Source organism: Nestor notabilis, unplaced genomic scaffold (genome assembly GCF_000696875.1).
Source record: "Nestor notabilis isolate BGI_N333 unplaced genomic scaffold, ASM69687v1 scaffold16219, whole genome shotgun sequence".
In the NCBI taxonomy this organism is placed as follows: Eukaryota; Metazoa; Chordata; class Aves; order Psittaciformes; family Psittacidae; genus Nestor; species Nestor notabilis.
In genome coordinates, this window is record NW_009945286.1 from 104,264 (window position 1) to 114,352 (window position 10,089).

Genomic DNA, 10,089 nt, shown 5'->3' on the forward strand with positions numbered 1-10,089 from the left:
TACCAACAAATTAATGGAATCAATAATATTAATTATGATTGTATATTGCATGAGTTGTATAAACAATATTATTGTTTTCAGCACCTAGTATAAGTAGAGTAGTCAAATTACACTGTTTCAATTCTTAGATTAAGAGTATTTTTATTTTTCATTTCATTCTTGGAAACAGTGTCCAAGCATAGCTGTGCATACTTCAGACTCACTGTCAATGAAGTAGAGCATCTGTTCAGGTCTGTTGTCCAGATGTCAGATGCAAGATACTGACCAAAAGTCATCTTTTTCTCAATATTGTCAGTCCATGAAATACATGGATTAATTAAATGGGTTTCCTGTTTATCATGGTTGGAAGATGAAAAAAAAAATCAAAGTAAGATAACCTCAGCTCAGTTAAGTTTGTGGAACAGCATTAAAGTATTGAAAGGTGTCAGCCCTTCACAATCTACCTGTGTTAGCACCTCGAGGGATGGGTACCAACTTGGAACATGACACTGCAGCAGTTTGGTCAAGACAGCTCTGTCTTCTGAATTAAAATCTGGATCTCATAAGCAGCTAAAACATCAGATGTAACTCAGTCTGAGCCTTTGGAAGGATGTTAAGGATTTTCAGCTGAATAGCCACTGAGGCTCCTGCCTCCCATAAATTAAACTTGCTTTTCCCCTATAGATTATAATCTCATTTACATCATTGTTATTCTCCACCAATATGGAAGTATTTAATTCTCATTTACATCAGGCTAAATTGACAACTTTCTGTCAAAATGTTTTCCCCTGTGAAAAATGATTTCACAATTATCATGAAAGTTTTACTGAAAGAATCCAAGAATGTTCATCCTTTTAATTAATGGTATAAAAATTCAAATAGAAAATCTAAATATATTTTCTGTCATTGGCTGTCAAAAAGCACTTTGCTTTCATGTTTTATGCACCAAATCAGTATAGCAGGTGGAACAAGTCTGGTGGGTTTTTTTTCATCAAAATATCTTCTTGCATGCACCCCCCCACCCCCCAGTCCATCCGAAAAGAAAGAAAATAAAGATTTTATTCAGAATAAAATACAAGAATTATTTTGTTCTGGCATACTTACCCTCTCTTTAACCATCATCTGGGAATATCTCAGGCATGACAACTCTTCTTCAACGGTCAACCCATGAACCTGGCACTTCTTTGATAATGACCAACGAACTGATCCCTGCTGTCTCAGGAAAGTTCTGCATTTTCTGCTACTGCAAGGACTAGTTCCCCTCAAATCCCACATTGGAGAAGACAATACCATTGCATTTATTCTAGATGTGACTCAAAAAAACTATTATAAAAATTATGACAGCTCCAAAACATGTTTCTTCTGATAATAAATATTCCCTATTTTCTCTCCTTTGTGACTGAATTTTGATGTAAATTACACTAACTAAACTTTTTGAGGACCCCTGACAGACAGTATCATCTTTAATGGATATATCAGTTTTAATGCTTTAGTCCAATATGTAACTTAGTTTTTGGAATATAAAAGGAAAATGAGACTGCCCTTTTTCTGGAGTATTCCTTAGCACACATGTATGTGAAAGTTACTACTTAAGATGACAATATGGTAAAATGTCAAAAAACGGGCTCGTCCAAAATATGGAGAGCAGGGCTTGTGTATTTAGGAAATGGTGGGCATTTTGAAGTGAAATATACAGAAATCACTGGTCTTCTTCAGGAAGTTTGTGCAAAGAATGCTAATTCCCATGTATTCATCCTATAACAAAACTAATTTCCTCTTCATCGTCATGAACTAAGTTAGGTCTACAAGTTTATGAATGTAAGTAAGCAAGAGGTCACTCACACTAGCTGGACAGAGTTTAGTAAATGTGAATTCATAACCTATTGATTTCTCTGTTGTCAAAAGAAGCCCAGTCCTTCAACACAAAATACTAGACAATTTGAAGCTCAGCAACACAGTTTTGAATTCTGTGGAGGAGCTGGACAACAATGAAAGTCTTTCATTAAATGTCAGCCAAGTTTGCAATGCCTCTTTGATTAGCAAAAATGGTTTTGCATGTTATGCTTTAGAGTGCTTCCTCAAGGTCCCATTTCCCTAGTTTTCTAAACATGGGCTTATTAACTTTTTATCTACTGATTTGTTGTCACTGCTGCAGTAATGAGCACTCTTTCTTCCCTGGCTGGGTTTGTTATCAGATGAAAAAAATACATGTGTGAATCCCAAGTGCTAAAGCAAATTCATTGTTATCCATTCTACTTTCTTATAATTTTCTCTTGTCCATTTGATACAGCATAATTGTGCAAAGTCAAAAAACCCAACAAACAAACAAAACTGATCCCATATAATACCTAGCACTGTATTTTTTTAGGAGGTATTTTTGCATTTGTATTTCCAGGCTCAGGCAGGGCAGCACAAGAAATGTTCATGGAGGCCTCAGGTGGGATTCTGAATACTCCTCCAAGCCTCCAGACCTTTCTGATCTAACGTCTGGCTCATAGTGTCATTGATCCAGTGCTTAAGAATTATTTTGAACCAAAAAGAACCCCTCCTCAGTAGCCCAGACTCAAACCCTGAAGTGGTTATTACGTGAACAATGAAGCAAAACATCCTGCTGTTAAAATCACTTTTGTATCATCATATTAAAGATAGCCACTGTTTTTCTATAATTTACAATGTCTTTGCCCTGCAAGCCAGGCAGCTCTACAGCCAGGAGTGCCAAGGAAGGTTAACTAGTAGTTCCTGTCTCCAGAGATCAACTGATGTTATTGATTATGCTGAGGAAGCCACATTAATTTTAGTTTTGTTGAATACCCATCATAGTGAAGGGTCAAAGAAGAACAAGTGACTAATGAAAACAAATGGAACCATTGGAAGGGAATAATTATTCACAGATCAGAATGGGAAAAGATACAAAGGGGGTTGTGTATTTGTGTGTGTTGTAAATGATATTACAGACTACTAAGTCTAGGGAGGAGTGAGACACACCCAGACTATTTTGGTCTATAATACAGACACAGAGGCTTAGAATTACACCCACCTTCAAAAAACTTCATGACAGAATCAATGTTACTAGCCAGAGACAGTAAGTCATAGCTACCTTTAAGGGCATGACATACTGGGAAATGTAAACTGTCTGAACAGGGCTCCTACATCATTCTATAGAGTGCCCAAGGAGCCAGACCACCTTTGCATCACTCACCTATAGGTCCTTTGAACTTAAACATCTGTTGGGCACACAAGTCCATTTTAAGCACTATTTAAGCCCATTTTAAGCTTTTCAGAACATCTTGTTACCACTAACCAGTTGTGTGGCCAACTTCAAGGAGACGTATTTATACTGCAAAGGCTATAGACAAAACTAGTGCAAAGTAATTTGCTGCAGTCTCTGCATGCAGGTAGAGGCCTGGCCAGGGATAATGAATTAATTTTCTGTGGGACTGAGACAGATGCTGGCAAAACAGAGAGAGGTTGCACTGATTTTTTTCGTTTTGCTCTGTTTCTGTAGGAGGCAGGATAGCTGTGGACTAATCTGCAGTAACCACTGAATTAGTGCTTAAGCAAGTATCCTGTTTGAGCAAATGCAGAAAAGCAAAACCTGGTGAATTTATCACATTTTTTTATTTATTTCATTCTAGGAAAAATCAGATGACACCACAAATCACATTGTGAGAATGTCCTCCACAGGGATTTTAAGGGATGTAAGTATTTTTAAAGACTTATTTGTTTGAAGACTTCTAGAAAAACTTCTTCCATCTTCTTTTGGCTTTAGGTCTATTTTGAAATATAACAGTGATATTTTGCCCTTCTACCCTTCCACTGTCACTGTTTTTGTCCGGGAATATTTTTCACCAGGTAGGATTGTTCTGTACAACAGGGAAAGAAACCATTTCTGTTCATTCAGAAAAAAAAAAATCCAAAGGTTTTACTGTGGAATGAAAAAGGTTCTGATGACATTTTCTAGCAGCCAGCAAATCATGCTGTCATGCATAGGGAAAAAGTCACTAAAATATCCCCAACTAAAATATCACAAAATTATGTAGAGCTCAATCCTAGGGAGCCATCTGCCATGTGAAAGCTCCACTGATTTCTAAAGGCGTTCATTGCAGGCAGGCTTGCAGGACTGGACGCATAATTTGCCCCTTTTAGAAACTGTAGCTGTTGAAAAGAAGCCTTCATGAAAAACTCTTGAGTGGCAGAGGCTGCCTGAAAAGAGTCTGTAAATTCAACTGGGCAAAACCCCCATCATATACCCTCAAAAATAACTTGTGTGCTGGCTGAAAATGCACCACAACTAGAGATAGAGAAATGAGCTACCCATGAAAGGTCTGATCCTGCCATGTGTATGCATGGAAATCTGTTTGCTGTCAGGGAATTTTCTGTTCTGAAGGTGTGCAAATAAGGTTCCTCCTCAGTAATTGTCTTTTTCTAATCTGTTAGCCCTTAAAATTAAAGGTACTTAATGCCAGACCATATGGAGGAGTTTTGGCATATTCTGCAAATATGCGGAAATGTGTGTATGTATATACGCATAATATTTTAGTATTGCCTTTTATTTTGTTAACAAATACCTGTTGGGAATGGCTTAGTTAGTTGTGCTTTGGGACAGGGAGATGGCCAAACAGCCCTCTGGGGTCTTTCACTCAGCTCTGTGTTTCTGGAGGCACTGAACCTCAACGTGGAGGAAACAATCTGCAAAGAGGCAGAAGGGGATGTGTTTTACAAATTGCAGTCTGACGAGCTCTTCAACAACATTAAACACCCGTGGAGAATTACTAGAATACAAATACTAAATGAAAAATCTTTTATGGCAGTAGTGAAAGCAAAGCATTTGATATATATATAAAATAGATAAAATTCCATTAATTTTTAACTTGGGACAGACGGTATATTTGAATTTACAGACATGCCAAATGGTAATTTTGGCTTCCAATCTTTGAGATGTGGCTGATCTATTATGGGTGATAACAGCATATGCTACTTTTTGAGTCAGTTTCTGTTATGTCATGAGAAGCACCAACCGCTAGTAATGGAAGGCATTTTTGCATTAGCTAAATTACCAAATGAGGTTCACAACATAGAAAATAGGTGGGCTCCAAAGGTAAATTCAATATATCAGATGGATGTCAGATTCAATACTGAGTAAATAAATCAATGAAAGCAAATCTCACGTGACAAATCAACATGGCACGTAGCTTGTTCAGATTTTTTCCTTTTACGATATCAAAGGGTTGTGTATCTTGACAACTTTCTTTAGCTGGTTATGCCTGGGAGAATTAACAGAGACATTTGGCCTTTGTGGGTCTGTGTCTGAATTTGCATGTCCTGGGGATGTAAGTAGCTGCTTGAGACACAGTGGAGCAGCAGTGAACAGCCGAGGAATGGGAGCATCTGAGTGCAATTTGATGGAGCAGATGTTGCATCCCGGCACTCCACAGCTGCCTCAAGGCTTTGTCTGGTGTCAGCCCCTTCCTAAATGAGTTTTCATAATGAATTTATCTGTTAATTGACACATAAAAATCTATGTTAATATAACATTAAGCACCTATCTTAAATTTACAAATGCCAGGAAATTGGAGGGAAATAAAAAACCTAGGCTTGACTGTCACCAAGACTTACCTGCTGTTTTCCAAGGAGAAGAAACCACTGAGGCAGACACACTTTACATGCCACAGAATTAAACATCACTTTTTCCTTTTTGCTCGTAGTTACTAAAGGAAACAGTATTTCTGTGGAAAGATCCTTTTTGACAACAGCATGGGCAGAGGCAGCACTTCCAACACCTGGTAAAGGTTTTGGCAGTTGCTCCTGACTGTGAGGTGCTGCAGTGTCAGAACACTTTATTTTTTTTACCTGGTGCCCAGAGTTCTGGCTCTGGTGGCACCAGGGTTGTCTCACCACTGGCCAGGCCAAGCGGTGAGGTATTTCCCTTACTCCTCGCAGAAATATAAAGATGTTCCCCACTGATCTTTCAGAGTTTCCACCATTTTGACAGTAGATGACTAAAAAAGCACAGTGGTGGCCTTCATTTCAGACATAAGCTAGGACAGCTCCTTCAATATAATAGCCAGGTTTTACCATATAAGATGAGAAATCAAATCCAGAAACAACGTCCTTCTTAGGCTGATAAGATTCAAATCTACCATTTTACCTTCAGGGGAATACCCTCCCTCCCCACTGGTGGGTGAAAATACATTCCACCAAAGCTATACCTTGAAGAGTTCAAGCCTGAAGTGGGCACTCTGGGAAAAGAAGAGACTCTGGTTTAGTGCCTGGTGAAGTCGTATGAGTGGGGACCTCCTGACAGCCAGTGTTTAAGATCATGGTATCAGCTGCACAGGCTTTTGCTGCTGGTCTGGATAGGAGAGAGGGCTGTCACACAGGTCGCTGTACAAAGGCTGGTGAGAGATAGCGTGGCAGCAGGCACAGATAGCAGAAGGGCACACTTTAGTTGGCCAAAGTCCCTGTGGTCCCCCAGGAACACAGACTCAGGGAGTCGCTGAGGTTGGAAAGTACCTCTGGAGGTCTCTTGTCAAACCTCCATGCTCAGAGCAGGGTCAGCTACAGAAGATTTATCAGGGCCATGTTCAGTTGGGGGCTGAGATTTTCAAGGATGAAGACTCCACAGCACCTCTAAGCAAACTGCTCCAGTGTTCGACCAGCCTCACAATAAAAGTAGTTGTGAATGGAATTTCCTGTACTTCAGTTTGTTCCTATTGCCTCTTGTCCTTTTCCTGGGCACCACTGGGGAGGATCTGACTCTGTCTTCTTTACTCCCCCATCAGGTAAGACAAGATCCCCCTGAGACTTGTGTTCTCCAGACTGAACAGCCCCAGCTCTATCAGCCTCTTCAACTGTGTCAGCCCTTGTGGCCTTTGCTGGACTCACTTCAGTACAGCTGTCTCTTCTACTGAGAAGCCCAGGGCTAGGCACAGTAGATTTTGGTGGTCTGGCAATACTCAGTTTAAGCTCTCAGACTACACCTTAGTGCACACAGCCCAGTGCTAAGAAGGTCGCAGTAGTCCTCTGTGCAGGGTCTGCACATCTCCAGGAGTACTGCAGTGCAGCTCTGAGGGTACACAGGCTATAATGAAGACATCTCTCTTCTGCACTGCCTGGTTTGGCACTCCCCTGCATAGGCAAAGTGGCAGCACACATCAAGGCACAGGCTGCCATGTCCCCATGAAACTCCATCAACATTGTTCACAGCTAACTGTTGACTGGTTATTCTAAAGATACTGCCATGGCTTCAAATTAATTTTTCCACTGAAAGTATTTCCCCTTTACCTTTCTCTCTTTTGGTTAACACACTTCCAGTCCTATCTTAAGTTTTCTTGGAAACATGCCATAAATGGAGCTGCCACTAGCTCTGCTGCTTCCTCATGAAGTATCTGAGTGGTGACATTGATGGAGAAATGATTAAAGTGCTTTGAGCGCAGTGTTTGCAATGACTATCCATAACATGGAGGGGGTAATGGTCACGATACACTTGCTCCTCCTTATGGACCACCAGTGTCTCTGGAGACAGATGTGAGCTTGCTTATACATGTACTTCTTGTTTACATGGACGAAACAACTATAAATGCTGTATTTTGTCTGAAAAAGTCTTACTTTAGAAAAATAACAACCCCCTTTTATTGACATGAAGTAATTGAAATGCTATTAAAACCACATTAGTAGGATAAGTGGCAGTGTGGGGAAAGTATCCTTGTGTGAGGTAAACTGCACTTCTGAAGTAAATGACATGGTGTGCTGATCAAGAGCCTGCCAACGGCAATCCATCAGTTCTAATTTTTATGGTCTGCCTCTGCTTCAACCAGCACCTCCATGCAGCCTGACTTCCCAGCTGCACACTGTGCTCTTCAGCTTTTTCATCCAGGCACAGTATCACACAGTCTCATTACCTAGAAATTTCTTCCCTCATATACCCTCTTCCCACACCCCACTGCCCACCCCAGTGCCCCTCTCCTAAAAAGTCTCATGTACCACAGCCTCACCAGCACCTGAGCCTTGGTCTCCAGCTTTGCGTCTGCACCCTTTCATGCATAGTTTGGTCAGTACTGCACCAACCAGCAGTTGTGCTATGCAGTCTGTAGAGCAGACCATATCCTGACAGGAGAGATGGGAAGGAAGACGGAGTGAAGGAAGCAGCCCCCTGGTCTGCAGAGCATCATGAGCCCCTAAAGGTCACCACCTCTGCTTCATGGTTTTGGGAACTGAAGAGAAGAGGAATATTGTAGATGCGTGAAGTGAGGGCAACAGTAGAGCCAGGACAGCATTGAATCTGAGCTATGACTGGCAGATCTAAACACAATTTTACTACTGAAAATAAAATGAAAATGATCACAAATTGCAGATTGCAAATGTAATATTTCAAAACCTGTTTCAAATCTGGAAGCACTCCAAGACCCAAAAAAGTGCACATTTTTTCTTATCAGCTAGGATTGCTCTCATACTTTCAAAACAAGTCTTTCTTTATGGAGGTACTCTGAATTAAGAATTTGGCTATAGGAACAAAGCTAAACCAGAAAGGAATGAAGTTCCAGAGATTTAAAAACAGTCACAGAGAGAGCAAAAAGAAAAGGAAATTGAGGCAAAATGCTGAGTGTGTTTGAAATTATTAGTTTATATTGTAGTATAAACAAACCACACTGGAGTATCAATTAACAGTTCCAGTACGCTGACTACTAAACTCCCTTAGACAGGAAATATCATGATGTTATTTTAAAATGTACTTTAGAAGGGCTTACTAATAGAGATGTAAACACAGCAGGTCCATAGAGGCAGAATGGAAAATCAGCTATACATGTTACATCAAAATAATGTCTACTGATACCACAGATGAGTTGGATCCTAAGGCAGACATGGTGCTGAATGTCTGATACATGAGGTTTAGTCGTCCACAAGACTGCAGGACTAATAAAACACTGCACTTCTCCCTTTGTCATAAAGAGCGTGAAGGATGGATGTGATCTGCCAATTATTCTCATCTCCAAACTGAATTAGCAAATATCATCCACTCCTTCCTGCTTGTTTGCAGGAGAACAAAAGGCAGGGATCCTGTTCCCCCCAGCTCACAGGCAGATTTATAGTCTGTCCCAGCAGTTCACAGATTTACGTATATACTCCTGATTGTATGTATACAATCCCTGAGATTGCATGAGGAACATCTGTGTATGAAAGTCTATCAGGAGTAGGACAGGTAATCGCAGGTGGAGGTGTATGAAGTACTTCAAGTGTACAACTGCTCTTTGAGTAATACTACTTCTCATTCCTGAAAATCTCTCCATCCATAGACTACCACAAATGAATTGAGGCTATAATCACTATAGCCTGTTCAGACTTCAAATGTTTGAAATAACAATTCAGGTCCGAAGCAATCATGAGTTTAAAGATCATTCTTCGAGATTACAAAGCATGGTTACCAGGTCACACAGAAAATGCAATTCAGTGATGAAACAGGTCCTTTCCAGACCTCTGTTTCTAAAATGACATACTTTCTATCAGTGTACTGGTTCAATGATCCCTAGAAGCTACAAGTGGTACAAATCTGAAGGCATCCAGGGGATGTTATGTATTGCTCTGTGACACTCCACCACTTTGCCTGTGGACTAGTAGAGACCTCATTTCCTGAACTGACAAGCAACATTTTTAACTATACTACCTGGGTCTATGTATGGCAGTCTAAGTTTCATATCTGGTGATAGTTTTACTTTATATAAAGTCTGTGATTCACTCAACAAAGCAAAGAATGTGCAAAAAAGTACCTTCACCAAAAACTTACAACTATTAATTGTAAGTAACAATTGAGGGATCAAATAATTTTGTCCCTCAAATGGAATATAAGTTAGTGTACCTAATTAATGGGATATACTTTGTGGAATTTACATGAATGTACCAAGTCAGCAACATGGACTTTTATGACAATTTGTGCAATGCTACGAGCCACTCCTTTGGCTCTTCTTAATTCTTAACTACCTGAATACATACAGCATAAAAGACCTCTTTATTGGAAAACACTCTACAAAAAAATAGCTGAACAGCCATTTCTCTGCTTTTGCATACATACTCTTCAGAAATGCCATGGAGCCAAAGGATTCCCATTAGGGAAAG